The sequence below is a fragment of the Scyliorhinus torazame genome, chromosome 15 (assembly GCF_047496885.1).
Source record: "Scyliorhinus torazame isolate Kashiwa2021f chromosome 15, sScyTor2.1, whole genome shotgun sequence".
Taxonomy (NCBI): domain Eukaryota; kingdom Metazoa; phylum Chordata; class Chondrichthyes; order Carcharhiniformes; family Scyliorhinidae; genus Scyliorhinus; species Scyliorhinus torazame.
In genome coordinates, this window is record NC_092721.1 from 107245227 (window position 1) to 107262103 (window position 16877).

The window sequence follows — 16877 nt, forward strand, 5'->3', positions numbered from 1 at the left end:
TAACTCATCACCTTGTAGATGGGGGACAGGCTTTGGGGAGTCGGGAGGTGAGTTACTCGCCACAGGAGTCCTAGCCTCTGGCCTCATCTTGTAGCCCCAGTATTTACATGGATAGTTCAATTCATTTTCTGGTCAATGGTAACCCCCAAGATGTTGGTTGTGGAGGATTCAGAGATGATAATGCTATTGAATGCCAAGGAGGGATGGTTAGCTCCTCTTTTATTGGAGATGGTCATTGTCTGGCATTTGTATGAAATGAATATTATTTGCCACTTGCCAGTCCAAACCTGGAAATTGTCCAGGTCTTCCTGCATTTGGACATGGGCTGGTTCAGCATCTGAGGAGTTATAAATGATGCTGACCATTGTGCAGTTATCAGCGAACATCCCCACTTCTGAGTTTTGGATTTTCTTCATTGATGAAGCAGCTGAAAGTGGTTGGGCCTAGGACACTATCCTGAGGAACTCCTGCAGTGATGTCCTGGAGCTGAGATGATTGAATTCCAACCACCACAACCATCTTCCTTTGTGCCTTGTAGGACTCCAACCAGCAGAGAGTTTTCTCCATGATTTCCATTGACTCCAGTCATACTCAATCAAATGCTGCCTTGATGTTAAGGGCAGTTACTTTCACCCACTAGCTGTTGTTCAGCTCTTTTATCCATATGTGAACTAAGTCTGTAATGAGGTCTGGACCTGAGTGACCCTGGCGGAACACAATTCAGCACCCATGTAGATGAGACCAATACGTTAACAGATTTCTCTTGGAGACGTGTATGTCCTTGCCTGTGAACTTTTTAAGAGGGCTAAATTTGATAGTCTGGCCACCACCTGAGACACTGGAACCATGAAGGGCATGATAAACAACAATCTTGAGATAGAGAATCTCTTTGCATTTTGAGAAGATAATCTGAAAATTAGGAAGGATTCTTGGATGGAGCATATGTGATGTGATAAGCACAACTGAGTTCAATGTTGCCAGCAAAGTTTCTATTTCCTTTGACAATGGTGCATCCTTTTAAAGACAGTGAAAGCTAAGGTGATTAAGTTGAATGGTATGATCCACAGCACGATTCCTGCAGGGATTTTGGAAAGCAACAATACTTGCATTAACACAGGCAAAGAGCCTGTGATTTTCCCTGTTAACAGCAAAACGTGATAGGGACGGAATGATGGCACAGTGGTTAGCACTGCTGCCTCACTGCGCCAGGGACTCTGCTTCAATTCCGGCCTTGGGTGACTGGGTGGAGTTTGCACTTTTGCACTTCCTCCCCGTGTCTGCGTGGGTTTCCTCCGGGTACTCCGGTTTCCTCCCACAGTCCAAAACTGTTAGGTGGATTGGCTATGCTAAATTTCCCTTTAGTGTCCAAATAGTTAGGTGGGGTTATAGGGATAGCACGGGGGAGGGCGAGGGGCTAGGTAGGATGCTCTTTCAGACGGTCAGTGCAGACTTGATGGGCTGAATGGGATTCTATCACTCTATGATTTATGAATGTAAAGTTCCATCAGAGGATTAAAGGAGAAATTGAGACACTGGTGTGAGTGTGCAGAGTGATTTATTGCTTCTGTGAAGTTGCTAACATGTGGGAGTCCATGCTGAAGCTGGACTGAAGAACCGGTCCCAGACATGGGGAGGCGCTGGTGTAGTTGTATTGTGATTGGACTAATAATATAGAGACATAGTGGTAATACTTTGGGGAACAGAAACAGGAAAATCTGCGGAAACCCAGCAGGTCTGGCAACATCTGTGGAGAGAGAAATGTAGTTAACGTTTCGAGTCTGTATGACTCTTCTTCAGAGCTAAAGAGAGGGAGAAATGTGATGATTATATATTATATAAGAGGGGGGGAGCAGCTGGAACAGAGTAGAAGGTCAATGATTGGTGGGAACTAGGAAAGATTGCAACAAAGATTTGTAAGTGATAAGGCAGGAAATGTTAATGGCAATGTGAAGGACTATAGAAGGTGCTAGCAGTAGCAAAAAGGTAAAATATCAGAATGTGTTCATTGGAGAACAAAGGTCAGGCTCAGTGATGGCAAAATAAAGAAGAAGTGACAGAAGGCCCAACGGGTTTTGAGGGGTTTTACTTGGAACAAAAAATGTTTTGGATATTAGAAAAAGGGTCAAGATGGGGGAGAAAGATCACAATCTTTGACAAGCTTTGACAAAGAGTCATCCAGACCCGGAACGTTAGTTCCCTTCTCTCTCCACAGATGCTGTCAAACTTGCTGATATTGTCCAGTATTTTCTGTTTTTGTTTCAGATTCCAGCATCTGCAGTAATTTGCTTTTAACAAAGTTGTTGAACTCAATGTTAAGTTCTAAGTGAGGCCACACCTGGAATATTGTGTGCAGTTTTGGTCTGCTTATTTCAGGAGTGCAGCAAAGGTTTACCAGACTGATTCCTGGGATGGCAGCACTCACGTATGAGGAGAGATTGAATCAATTAGGATTGTATTCACAGGAGTTCAGAAGAAAGAGGGGTGGAGTCTCATAGAAACCTACAAAATTCTAACAGGACTAGACAGAGTGGATGCAGGAAGGATGTGTTGCTAACTTTTGGTTGGTTCAATTGGCTCTGTTTTATAACCTTTGCTCTCGAGTTGCCAGGTATCTTTATGATACCGCCACAATGTTCAAGTTCAAGTAATGATCAATAACTCAACACACCAGTTAGTAAGATTCAAATCAAAGCACATTTATTATACACAGTAAATCGCTACTCATGCATACATTCTACTTCTAAGCTACTTCTACAACTAACAGGCCTATACTTAGCTTCGGACTGGCCCACCAGGTCAGGGGAACAAATGGCCTTTCGTTCGGATTCTGAAACTGCGGGATTCAAAGCCGGTATGGACTGGTCGCTAGGAGCGCCTATCTCGTAGCGAGCGTTGACTTGAGACTTACTTCAGTGATGCGGCAGCTTGGACAGTTCACTCTCAAGGGTTAGTTTGCGTTGCTGAGTGACCCTGTCAAGAAGAACGATTTCAACTTGGGGACTTAACTTTATAGTCCCCAGGGGCTTCCCGCCTTTCGGGGCAGACCCTGTACCTGGTTCTAGGTGATTGGACTTTGTTCCAATCGCTTGGTTTGATTTCTCCAATACTGGAGCGGTTCCCTGATCGATGGGCGGTCTTGAGGTGTCCGTTAACCTCTTTTGTGTTGGCTCCTGCTGGCGCCGGGGAGTCTGGCTTAGCTTTGTTTGTCCCAAATGTTGCGATTGTACCCGGGGATTGCTTATTAGTATGTAGATGGCTGCTACATTATTATGCAGATGGCTGCTTGTATCGATGCTGTCTGGGCTTTTGCAGAGTTTAATGCACAGTAACTTGCACCTGCTGGTTTCTGCCTGTGTTGGCTGAATTTCCCTGCAGCCTTTGCTGTTCTTCATTTTACATCGGGAGTTGGCCAACCCAGGTGGCTACAGATGTTCCCGATGGTGCTGGAGTCCAGAACTTGGGGTCACAGTCTGAGGATACAGGGCATACCAATTAAGACAGAAGCGAGGAGAAACCTCTTCACCCAGAGAGCGGTGAGATTGTGGAATTTGTTACCACAGCAAGTAATTGAGGCCAAAACATTGTGGGTGGGATTCTTTGACGCTAAAATCATGGTGGGCACCGGGTTCGTGCCAAATCACAATTCTACAGCGCCTCGACAACGGCGTTAATGCATTCCACTCCACATGTACAGTAAATGCCGTTTGCATATAATTAGCTGGCCTGACCTGATATCCTACAGGGCCTCCGCAATTCTCCGCCTCCATTGGGGAATTCCTGACAGCGAAGTTTACTTGTGCTTGTAATAATCGAGAAACAGGCACCATGGCCGATGAGGGAGAGAGAGGAGGTAGGACATAGAACATACAGTGCAGAACGAGTCCATTCGGCCCATCGAGTCTGCACCGACCCACTTAAGCCCTCACGTCCACCCTATCCCCGTAACCCAATAACCCCTCCTAACCTTTTTGGTCACTAAGGGCAATTTATCATGGCCAATCCACTTAACCTGCATGTCTTTGGACTGTGGGAGGAAACCGGAGCACCCGGACACGGGGAGAACATGCAGACTCCGTACAGACAGTGACCGAGTGGGGAATCGAACCTGGGACCCTGGCGCTGTGAAGCCACAGTGCTATCCATTTGTGCTACCGTGCTGCCCTGGACACGAAAAGGCAGGACCGTGGGCTGCCGACCCTGACACTGGCAGGGTTGCCTTCGGGGGAGGGGCACTCTCCAAGCGTCGGGAAGGGGGGCTGATGGCAGTTTCCAGGCAGTGACCGCCTTTGCCACGGCCTGCAAGGCAGCCACCTCGCTGCGCAACCAACTGGTCACCCAGCTTGGCCCCTCATTCTGCAGAGTGCCACCGGCAGTATTGGTGCCTTCACCCCACCATTCCCACACCCCAGCCCCCAAGCCCGCACCCCACCCTCAGTCATAACACCTAGCACAACCGGCTGACGCATGCCAGTGGAATATGGCGTGGCCCGCCCAAGGACAACACCCAAGTAGCCTGTACAGGGTTCGCCAGATGGGGGCCACGAACTGATGGCAAGGGCCTTGCCAGGTGATGGTACCCCTAGCAGCAGAGATGGGTGCCAGGGCCAGAAGTGCACACAGTGATGTGCACTGATGGGCCAGGGGTGCGGGGATAGGGGGGGACATGCAGCGGCAGAGTCCGTGGGGCCAATGAGGGCCACCGTGCAGCCCGTTGGACCTGGTTGGGCACAGGGATACGCACCATGCTAGCATGTTGGCATTTTACCCCTTCCAGACAATGGCTATTGGAATTCAACCAGCAATGGTGGCCTTCCTCCTATTTGCCGCAGGGGTTGCTTTGCGGCTGTATGAGCTGGAGCGGCTGGAGGAGGAGGAAGCTGCAGCAGCCGAGCATGCACCAGAGGCAGCCGCTGATAATGGAGAGCCAGCCGCCCAATGGAATGAGGAGGTGCTGCCTCAGGCCTGTGTGTACCGGTAGCGCCTGGCATTCGAGGAGTGTGGTAAACCACTGTTGCACCTCTATTAGGTGATGTATGGTAGGACCTGTACTACAGGTACGTTGGTAGTCCCTGCCTGCTGGCTCCGCCCAGTAGGTGGAGTATAAATATATGTGTCCTCCATGCTGCAGCCATTTTGCCAGCTGCTGTGGGAGGCCACATATCTTAGAGCAATAAAGCCTCAGTTGTACCCAACTCAAGTCTTTGTGCAATTGATTGTGCATCAAGGAGCTGCAGGACCGGGCATGTCATCAAAGATTCCTGCTGAGCAGGGGGCTGTACGACATAGCTGCCTGATCATGGCACATCTGGAACCACGGGGGAATGGGGTGGACACCCGCTCCCGGTGGCCATCAAGGTGATGGTTGCCCTGAACCTTTGCGCCACGGGGTCCTTCCAGGTGCCGAGTGGGGAGTTGTCCGGGATCTCACAGAGCTCGGTGCACAGATGCATCCGGGCAGTCATGGAGGCCCTGTATGCCCAATACATTCATTTCAATGTGGACGAAGCCCACCAGGATGCCCAGGCAGCGGGGTTAGCCTGGAACAGCGAGGTGTCCTGGGTCCAGGGGGTGATCGACAGGATGCATGTTACCCTACAAGTGCTTTCAGGTGACAGGCTGATCTTCACAAACCGAAAGGGGGTCCACTCGTTGAACGTGCAGCTGATGTGTAACCATTAGCTGAACATCATGCACGTCTGTGCTCGATACCCGGGCAGTGTGCACAAAGCCTTCGTCCTGGCACACACAATGGTTCCTGGCCTCTTCGAGGCACACACCTGGCTGGGGGGCTGGCTCCTGGGCAACAGGGATTATCCGTTGCGGTTGTGGGTGATAACGCTTATCCGGAGGCCACAGATCGACGCTGAGACCTGCTCCAACGACGTCCATGCAGCGACAAGCAGCATGATCAAACAGTGCTTTGGCCTCCTGAAGATGCGGTTTAGGTGCATGGAACGCTCTGGAGGGACCCTCCAGTACTTTGCTGAGAGTGTCGCTCGCATTTTTGTGGGCTGCTGCTTCTTCCACAACATCACGCAGCAGAGGAGCGACATGCTGGAGGAGGAGGATGAAGGCCAAGCCTCGCCCAATGAGGTGGATGTGGGGAAGGGCAAGAATGGGCAGGGCCTGAGCTATGGGCAGGCGCAGGAGGCTGCACAGTGTGCGCGCCAGGGCCAACGCTCCGATCACACAGGACGCTCCAATCGCATGTGCGATCTCGGTTCACTGACTGCGGGGGATGGGGCCTGTCCAGGGGCACGGACCCTGCATCCCACCCCCAAATTCCCCCCCCCCCAACCTGGGCCACTCCGCCACCTGCAATCCCTCCGTGATACAAACCTGTCGCACTATGGGGTGTTGGCCCTGGGTTGGCTGTAACAGAGGGTATGGTCCATGGGATGGAGGATGATGACAACCCACTCTATGATGAGCTCTGGTGCTCTGCATCTTTTGGCAATGTCTGCCTCGTGCCCACAGTGGCACTTCCCACCGTCCACCTGGGTGATCCCCGCATGCGAGTTGGCCATTCCATCACACGGTCCCATCAGACCCCTGGGGTGACTCAGGTTTTACCTTGGAGTTCGATGGACCCCTACCCCCTCTCACCGTCTGTAGCCGCTCCACCCTTAAGGTCGCCCTACCCCCCCCCGCTCTTTGCTAACCTCACCACGGACTGTAAACCCATCGCCACTAGGAGCAGACGATACAGTGCTCGGGACATGGCCTTTATCAGGTCGGAGGTCCAGAGACTCCGGGAGAGCCCAAGTGGTGGTCGTCAAAACTGGGGAGAAGCACCGAATGGTCATCGACTACAGTCAGACCATCAACCGGTACATGCAGCTCGATGCATACCCTCTCCCCCGCATATCTTCCTCAGGGTCCCCTTCGGTGTCACCAATGGGGTCTCGACCTTCCAACAGGAGATGGACCGCCACGTTCCCGTATCTGGATAATGTCACCATCTGCGGCCATGACCAGCAGGACCATGACACTAACCTCCAACATTTCCTCCACACCGCCAAGCTCCTTAACCTGACATACAGTAAGGAGAAATGCGTTTTCCGCACAACCCGCCTAGCCATCCTTGGCTACGTTGTGGAAAACGGATTCCTAGGGCCCGACCCCGACCGCATGCGCCCCCTCCTGGAACTTCCACTCCTTCACTGCCCCGTGGCCCTGAAGAGATGCCTGGGGTTCTTCTTGTACTATGTCCAGTGGGTCCCCAATTCTGCGGACAAGGCCCGCCCACTCATTCTGGGACCGGCTGCCAGCAGGTATTTTTTAGTTGATTAAATTGATGTTCCATTAATGACGACAGACGAGAGTCGGAAGAGTAAACTGTGCCTTTAATCAGCTAAAAGATACCTGCTGGCAGCCAGTCCCAGAATGAGGGCAGGGCTGGAGGTTAGCTACCTTTATACTTGAGCCCGAGGGGCGGAGCCAGCAGGGACAAACCCAGATATGTAACAAACTGTAAGAACAGTAAGTACAATAAGTGAGAACAGTATGTACAATATAATTCAGTGGTTCACCACATGTAGGGGTGGTGGTGGTTGTCAAGTAGGTGTGAGGGTGGTGTTGGGGGTAGTGGTGGGTGTGAGGTGGGTGTGAGGATGGTGTTGGGGGTGGTGTTGGGGGAGTGACACACGTTTTATGGGGAACCGCAACACCGCGGGCTCTCATGTCCTTACCCGATGCCGACCTCCACCCCAGCGACTTCCTTTTCGGGCCTGCTGACCACATCCACGGCCCTCTGCTCTGCTGCGGTTAGGGGCCGCAGGTCCGGCCGTCCCCCTCTAGATTTCTCCTGCTCCTTGCAGTTAGACAGTCCAACGCATGCAGCCAGGGGTGGGTAGCTGTTGGCTTCAGTCGCCAGGACATCCGGCCCTAGCAGCCGGCATGGGTGCCGGCATGTGGTGCAGGCTAGGGGTTCGCCCGCCCTCCATGTTGTGGGGGGGTAGGGTTATGGGTGTGTGGGACAGGGGTTAGTGCCAGGGGCACAGTGCTGCCTACTCACCCTGGCCGCCCTGGGTTTGTTGTGCAGTTACTTCCTGCACTGCTGGCCAGTCCGGACGGTGTTACTGGTGGTGCTGACGGCCTCTGCTCCCTGCATCCAGGCACGGCAAAGGACGGTGGCTGGCAGCCTCCTTCGCAGGCCAGGGAATAGGGTTGCCCACCTCTCCTCCATGGCACCTAGCAGCGTCTCGAGCTTGGCATCCGTGAAACAGCTTGCCACTCTCCTTGCTGCCATCTGATTGGCTGGGATGGTGTGGGTGGTGAGTTCTGTGTGTATATGTGGCTTCAGCTTGTCAGCCTCCTGCTTGTCATAGAATCATAGAATTTACAGTGCAGAAGGAGGCCATTCGGCCCGTTGAGTATGCACTGGCACTTGGAAAGAGCACCCTACTTCAGCCCACACCTTCACCAGATTGCCTGCTGCTGGATCCGCAATCGACCGACGCCAGAAAAGACTTTAATCACTGGCTAGCTTGCTTCGAGGCCTACATTAACTCAACGACCACCCCACCAATGGAGGCTCAGAAGATACAGGTCCTGTATTCCAGGTTGAGCTCAAGCTTGTTCCGCTGATCCAGGACGCCCCGACTTGCGCAAAGCCATGGCACTCCTCAAAGAGAACTACGCGCAGAAAGCGAACACACTCTTCGCCAGGCACGCACTCGCCACTCGCTCTCAACTCCCTGGTGAGTCCATAGAAGACTTCTGGCGGGCCCTAATCCCACTCCTCCGGGACTGTGACTGTCAGGCCGATACGGCCGCCGAACATTCAAATCTCCTCATGCGCGATGCTTTCGTAACGGGGATTGGGTCGGACCTCATCGACAAAGACTGCTTGAAGGGGCCACGCTTGACCGAGCGGAGACAAAAAAACTAGCGCTCTCCATGACGGTCGCCTCCCGTAATGTTCAGGCCTACCCCTCCAGCCACGCGGCCCACCCCTCTTATCCCTCCTGGACCCCGCAAACGACTGCCTCAGCTGGGGCCCTGCCTGCACCACACGCAAAACCGCGCACCCCGGGGGTCCCCGATGCTATTTCTGCGGTCAGCAGAAGCACCCTCGCCAATGCTGCCCGGCCCGCGCCGCCATCTGCAAGGCTTGCAGCAAAAAGGGCCACTTCGCCGCAGTGTGCCAGGCCCGCACAGTCGCCGCTATCACCCCCTCCCCCCTGCCAAACGCACAATGGGCGCGGCTCTCTTCAGCCCCACGGACCACGCGTGGCCAGTGGGCACCGCCATCTTCATCTCCCAGGGCCACGCGCGGCCAGTGGGTGCCGCCATCTTCTCCCCCTCAGTCCACGTGCGGCCCATGGGCATCATCATTTTGTCCCACCCCCGCAATGTGCGCCCCATGGGCGCCGCCATTTTGTTCCCCGCAGGATCTCTAGCCGCCGCCATCTTGCCTTCCCCACGGGGCATGGATGCTAACGACCTTCCACGACCTGGCCCCCAACGCTCTTCGTCTGAAACCAGTGACGATCACCCGCAGCTCGCCTCGATGGCGCTGGACCAGTCTCGTCCACACAACCTGACCACCGCTTCACCAACGGTGAAAATCAACGGCCATGTGATCTCTTGCATGCTGGACTCCGGGAGCACCGAAAGCTTCATACACCCAGATACGGTAAGGTGCTGCTCCCTCGTGGTCCACCCCACCAACCAACGGATCTCCCTGGCCTCCGGGTCCCACTCTGTCCCGATCCGAGGATTCCGCACAGTCACTCTCACAGTCTAGGGCGTAGAGTCCAGCGGCTTTCACCTCTATGTCCTTCCTAACCTCTGCGCTGCACTATTGCTAGGCCTGGATTTTCAGCGCAATCTCCAGAGCCTCACCCTCAAATTCGGTGGGCCCCTTCCACCCCTCACTGTGTGCGGCCTCACGACCCTAAAGGTCGACCCCCCCTCCCTCTTTGCCAATCTTACTTCAGATCGCAAGCCCGTCGCCACCAGGAGCAGATGGTACAGCACCCAGGACAAGACCTTCATCAGGTCCGAGGTCCAGCGGCTGCTTCGGGAGAGCGTCATCGAGGCCAGCAACAGCCACTGGAGAGCCCAAGTGGTAGTCGTTAAAACTGGGGAGAAACACCGAATGGTCGTGGACTACAGCCAGACCATCAATCGGTACACGCAGCTCGACGCGTACCCCCTCCCACGCATATCTGATATGGTCAATCAGATTGCGCAGTGCCGAGTCTTCTCAATGATTGACCTAAAATCCGCCTACCACCAGCTCCCCATCCGTAAATCCAACCACCCATACACTGCCTTCAAGACGGACGGTCGTCTCTACCATTTTCTTAGTGTTCCCTTTAGCGTCACTAATGGGGTCTCGGTCTTCCAAAGGGAGATGGACCGAATGGTCGACCGGTACGGTTTGCGGGTCACGTTCCCGTACCTAGACAATGTCAGCATCTGCGGCCATGATCGGCAGGACCACGATGCCAACCTCGCTAAATTTCTCCGCACCGCCAATCTCCTCAATCTTACTTATAGATTGCGGGTAATGCGGGTTCGAGGTGATGTGCTGGAAGTGGTATTGCTTTGCGAAGTTGGACCATTCTTGACTATAGAAACAGGGACCATTGTCGCTTATAACCATGAGCGGGATTTGATGCCTGTCAAATGCCTTTGGGCAGCACGGTAGCACAATTGGTAAGCACTGTGGCTTCACAGCGCCAGGGTCCCATGTTCGATTCCCCACTGGGTCACTGTTTGTGTGGAGTCTGCACGCTCTCCCCGTGTGTGCGTGGGTTTTCTCCGGGTGCTCCGGTTTCCTCCCACAATCCAAAGATGTGCAGGTTAGGTGGATTGGCCATTCCAAATTTCCCTTAGTGACGAAAAAGGTTAGGAGGGATTATTGGGTTACGGGGATAGGGTGGAAGTGAGGGCTTAAGTGGGTCGGTGCAGACTCGATGGGCCGAATGGCCTCCTTCTGCACTATATGTTCTATGTCTATGCCGCCTTGCAGGCCTTTATGACAGTCCTGGATGTTAGGTCAGACAGTTTCACTACCTCAAGGTAACTGGAAAAGTAATCAATTATCAGGACGTAGTCACGCCCGTTGGCGTGAAAAAGGTCAACTCCAACCTAAGACCACGGAGAGGGCACGATCTTGTGCTGCTGGAGCGTTTCTTTGGGCTGAGCAGGCTGGAAGCTCTGGCAGGTCGCGCAATTGAGGACCATGTTTGATATATCCTCATTAATGCCGGGCCAATAGACAGCCTGCCGGGTCCTGCGCCTTCACGCCTCAATGCCGAGGTGTCCCTCGTGTATCTGCGTGAGCACCAAGCTCTGGAGGCTGCGCGGAATGACGGTGCGATCCAATTTCAGGAGGATCCCCTCGACAATAGTTAGGTCATCCTTTACATTATAGTATTGGGGGCATTGCCCTTTCTGCCAGCCATTCGTGAGGTGATGCAGAAGAGGGTCCTTGGCGGTCTCTTCTCGAATGATGACGAGTCGTTTGTTGGATGTCGGGAGGGTGCTGGCACACAGTTGCACCTGTGCTTCAATGTTGTGTATGAAGTTTACCTGCTCACATGGCGAGGTGATGGCACGCGACAGGGCATCCGCGATGATTAACTCCTTTCCAGGTGTGTAAACGAGTTCAAAATCATACCTGCGGAGTGGAAGGAGAATGCGCTGGAGCCTGGGTGTCATGTCATTTAAGTCCTTGTGTATAATGTGCACTAAGGGTCTGTGGTCCGTCTCTACTGTAAAGGTCGGGAGACCATAGACATAATTGTGGAATTTCCCGATGCCAGTGAGAAGGCCCAAGCATTCTTTCTCTATTTGAGCATATCGTTGCTCAGTGGGGGTCATGGCCCTTGACGCATAGGCCACTGGGGCCCAGGATGAGGTGTCATCCTCCTGGAGGAGCACCGGCCCAATGCCATCCTGGCTGGCATCTGTGAAGATTTTAGTCTCCCTCGCTGGGTCAAAATAAGCTAGTACAGGAACGGTGGTTCGCTTCGCTTTCAACTCAAGCCACTCTGCTTGATGTGTGGGTAGCCACTGGAAAGTGGTGGACTTCTTCACCAGATGCCTGAGGGCCATGGTGTGTGACGCGAGGTTGGGAATGAACTTCCCCCCAAAATTTACCATCCCCAGGAAGTGGAGGACCACCTTCTTGTCCTCTGGGGTCTTCATTGTGTTGATAGCCTTGACTTTGTCCGAGTCTGGTTGCACGCCCTGCTGGGAGAGCTGATCACCCAGAAACTTAATTGATGACACGCCAAAGGAGCATTTGGTTTTATTTAATTTCAGGCTGTTGGCATGTATGCGCCTGAAGACTTGTTGCAGACGAGAAATATGTTCCTCCGGATTCGTGGACCATATGATGACGTTGTCAACATAAACCCGCACACCGTCAATGGAGCATTTGCTCCATTATTCGATGAAAGATTTCGGAGGCCAAAACAATACCAAACAGCATGCAGTTGTAGCAATATCTGTATTAAACGTGCAGAGCTTCCTGCTGGACTCAACAAAGAACAAAGAACAAAGAAATGTACAGCACAGGAACAGGCCCTTCGGCCCTCCAAGCCCGTGCCGACCATACTGCCCGACTAAACTACAATCTTCTACACTTCCTGGGTCCGTATCCTTCTATTCCCATCCTATTCATATATTTGTCAAGATGCCCCTTAAATGTCCCTATCATCCCTGCCTCCACTACCTCCTCCGGTAGTGAGTTCCAGGCACCCACTACCCTCTGCGTAAAAAACTTGCCTCGTACATCTACTCTAAACTTTGCCCCTCTCACCTTAAACCTATGCCCCCTAGTAATTGACCCCTCTACCCTGGGGAAAAGCCTCTGACTATCCACTCTGTCTATGCCCCTCATAATTTTGTATACCTCTATCAGGTCGCCCCTCAACCTCCTTCGTTCCAGTGAGAACAAACTGAGTTTATTCAATCGCTCCTCATAGCTTATGCCCTCCATACCAGGCAACATTCTGGTAAATCTCTTCTGCACCCTCTCTAAAGCCTCCACATCCTTCTGGTAGTGTGGCGACCAGAATTGAACACTATACTCCAAGTGTGGCCTAACTAAGGTTCTATACAGCTGCAACATGACTTGCCAATTCCTTGGAACTGATACAAATGCGCAGTCTCCAGAGCGCTTCTTGACACAAACCATCGAGCTGACCCAGTCAGTTGGTTCCGTCACCTTGGATATTATTCCCTGATCTTGGAGCTCCTGCAGCTGTGCCTTTAGACGGTCTTTTAGGGGCGCTGGCACCCGGTGTGGCGCATGGATGACAGGCGTGGCATCAGGTCTGAGCAGAATTTTATAGCGGTAGGGCAGCGTATCCATCCCACTGAACACATCCGGGTATTGCAATAGTAGCTCCTCAATGTCGGCCTGAACAGTGCTGTTGGCAGAGGACATGGCATGTACACGCTGGACGAGATGGAGTAACTTGCATGCATGGGCACCAAGCAGGGAAGCCTTGCCGGGCTTGACGATCTCAAACCGCAAAGTGGCCTTGATGGCTTTGTTGGATACATGCAGGTGACAGGACGCTAACGCAGTGATGATATTTCCATTGTAATCGAGCAACTGGCAGGCCGGCGGAAGAATTGTTGGCTGCCTTTGGATACGAGCAAGATCTGCGTGGGATTGGCTGAAGCACCGGTGTCCAGCTTGAACCGGATGCTGCGATCATTGACTTGTACTGTGGCACGCCACTCGTCCGCATAATCCACGTTGAGGATGGTGTGTGTGTTGCTGAATGCGAGGAGGCCTTGTCATGCATGATGATGATGCCCACTCGATATGGGGAGTCCGGGCAGTCGTGCTCTGGATCTGTGACGGGATCAGGTTCCAAATCCAGCAGCCCTTGCTGCACACTTCGAACGCATCTGCGTTGGAACTGGGATCGCTGGCCCCTATCGGAGGTGCAGACCTGCACAAAGCCGCATAATGGCCAAGCTTCTTGCAGTTGAGACATCGCCTGCCTCTTGCAGGGCATTGCCGCTTTAAATGGGCAGGGCCGCAGTTGGGTACATCATCACGTCGACATCGTGACGCTCGGTGCGTCGTCGCAGTGTCGTTTTCGGTCGCTTCGTTCTCCCGACCGTGGTGCGCATGCGTGGGACCCCTGGAAAAGCGTGCGAAATGGCCGCCTTCATCGATGCTCAGGCGCCGCATTCGGGCAATGGTCTGTACACTCTCTGCCTCATGGGAGGCAAGTTGGTCCTGCTCTGCCACTTAAGGCGGGAATAGTGACTTTTCGCCTGTTCGTGGACTTTGCACGCCTCGATGGCCACTGGCAGGATCATATTTTTTATTTTTAGGAGCTGCTCCCGCAGGGCGTCGGTGTGGATGCCAAACACCATCTGATCCCTGATGAGGGAGTCAGCGGTGTCACCGTAGTTGCAGGATTGCGCTAGAATGCGGAGATGAGTGAGAAAAGACTGGAAAGGCTCATCCTTACCCTGAAGGCGCTGCTGGAAGACATAATGCTCGAAGCTTTCATTCGTCTCGACCTCACAGTGACTGTCAAATTTGGCTAAGATGGTCTGGAACTTGGTCTTGTCCTCACCGTCGGCAAAAGTGAGCGAATTGAAGATTTGGATGGCCTGGTCCCCCGCTGTCGACAGTAGCAGCGCAATTTTTCGGGCATCGAATGCAATTTCAAGGCCCAAGGCCTCAAGGTATAGACTGAATTTCTGCTTTAAGACCCGCCAGTTGACGCAAGGGACCCCGGAGATCCGGAGCTATGGAGGCGCCTGGATCTTTTCCATGCCGCTGGAAGGCAGTTGCTGGTCGGCAGTGAATTTTCGAAGGTAAATTACTTAGAAGCAGTAGCCACCCCTGGTATCATGTCGTATTATTCACCCTGGGGTAACATGGACTGCAACACGATGCAGTTAAATGATCAAGCATGCACCAAAGGTAGGCGTTGGTTCAATTAGATTTATTGAACTTCAGTAACGAAGCACACAGCTGCCTGTTGAATTTCTACTACTCTCAGTAAACTAACATTAACTATCTAGACCAGGCTAGCTCTGATCCACGTGTAGAAGGTGTTGAATGATTTGTAAACCCTGACTGTCACTACAGTTGTCACCAATGGAAAGAGGCAGAGTGCTGATGCCTCGTGTGTTTTATAGTTGGAAGCCCCCTCTGGTGTTCTGTCTGGTGATTGGTCATGTTCTGTTCTGTATGTTGATTGGCTCACCTGGGTGTCTGTCACTGCCTGCTTTTACCTCATGATGTGCATGGGTGCATATTATGACACAGACTCCGCACAGACAGTGGCCCAAGCGGGACTCGAACCAGGGCCCCTGGCACTGTGAAGCAACAATGCTAACCACTGTGTTACCGTGCCGCAGATCTGCAGAAGGAATTCAGATGCAATTCCTTCCATCACATCACCTCACCCCTCAAAGATCTGCATGTTAAGTACAGACTAGTTGTAAATCTTCCTGCATAAAACTGAATGAGTAGAATGAATTTTCTGACAAGAGATCTCTCAGGGATAGCTTTTTGAACAGCAGTCGACTACAGTTCACATAGCTTTGGAAGATAAATGAGGTTCACCTGAGTGCATTTTGCAATATTGTGTTTCCCCATTTGATTTCTGCGGAAATAGTTTTATGCAATCTGATTTTTCTTTTCTGAGAATTGTTAAAACAACATTTCTTGTAAGTAGCAGTGCACACCCAATCAACCTACAGCTTAAACCAGAGCAAATTTAATTCAACAGAATAAATTCTGTGTTTTTTGATAATAAAAAGGCATATAGGACAATTGCCTTTATCAATCGAGGTACAGATTACAGAAGCAGGGAAGTCGTGGTGGAGTTAGATAGAACTTTGGTGAGGCTTCAGCTGGAGTACTGTGTGTGAGTCTGGTTGCCACATCATAGGAAGGATGTGACTGCACTGCAGGGGGTGCAGAGAAGATTCATCAGAATGTTGCCTTGGATGGAACATTTAAGCTATAAAGAGAGGTTAGATAGGTTTTGGTTGTTTTCTCTGGAGCAGAGAAGACTGAGGGGTGATCTGATTGAGGTGTACATGATTATTATGGCATGTATAGAGTGGGTAGGGAGCAGCTGCTCCCCTTGGTTGAAGGGTCAGTTATGAGAGGACACAAGTTCAAAGTGAGGGCTGGGAGGTTTAGGGGGATTTGAGGAAAAGTGTTTTTACCCAGAGGGTGCTGACAGTCTGGAATGCATTGCCTGTAGAGGCGGGATGCTTCACATCCTTTAAAAATGCCTGGATGAGTACTTGGCACATCATAGCATTCAAGGTTATGGGCCAAGTGCTGGCAAATGGGATTAGGTGGGCAGGTCAGGGCCTTTCATGCGTCAGTCCAGACTCAATAGGCTGTGATTCTGTGAAACTTGTACACAATTCTTTTCTTTCATGTCCTGTTGAATTAAAATGCCAAACAAAGCTCTCTATTGTGCAATGTTGTGGCATTTAATTTCTTGTAATTACATAGTCGGAGTAAGATGATGCATCATTTTATGGATCATTGCCTTGGGCTTTGCTGATCATATAATCATAGAATGATCCAGTACAAATGGAGCCACTTTGTCTATTTGAGAAAACTAACTAATTAGTCCAATTCCCTGCCTTTTTCTCCTCGCCCTGAAACTCTTTCTTCTTCGAGTATTTTTTCTCCTCGCTTTGAATGTTTTTCTTTAATTTGCTTCCAGTGCCCCAGAGACAGTGCAATCCAGATCAGAACAACTCATTGAGTCATTAAAAAAAAGAATTCCTCGCACCACCTCTGATTCTTTAACCAATCACTGTGCCTTCTGCCATCCTTCTGCCACTGAAAAAACTTTCTCCTTATTTAATCTCTCCAAATCATTCATGATTTTGGCCGTTTACCTCCT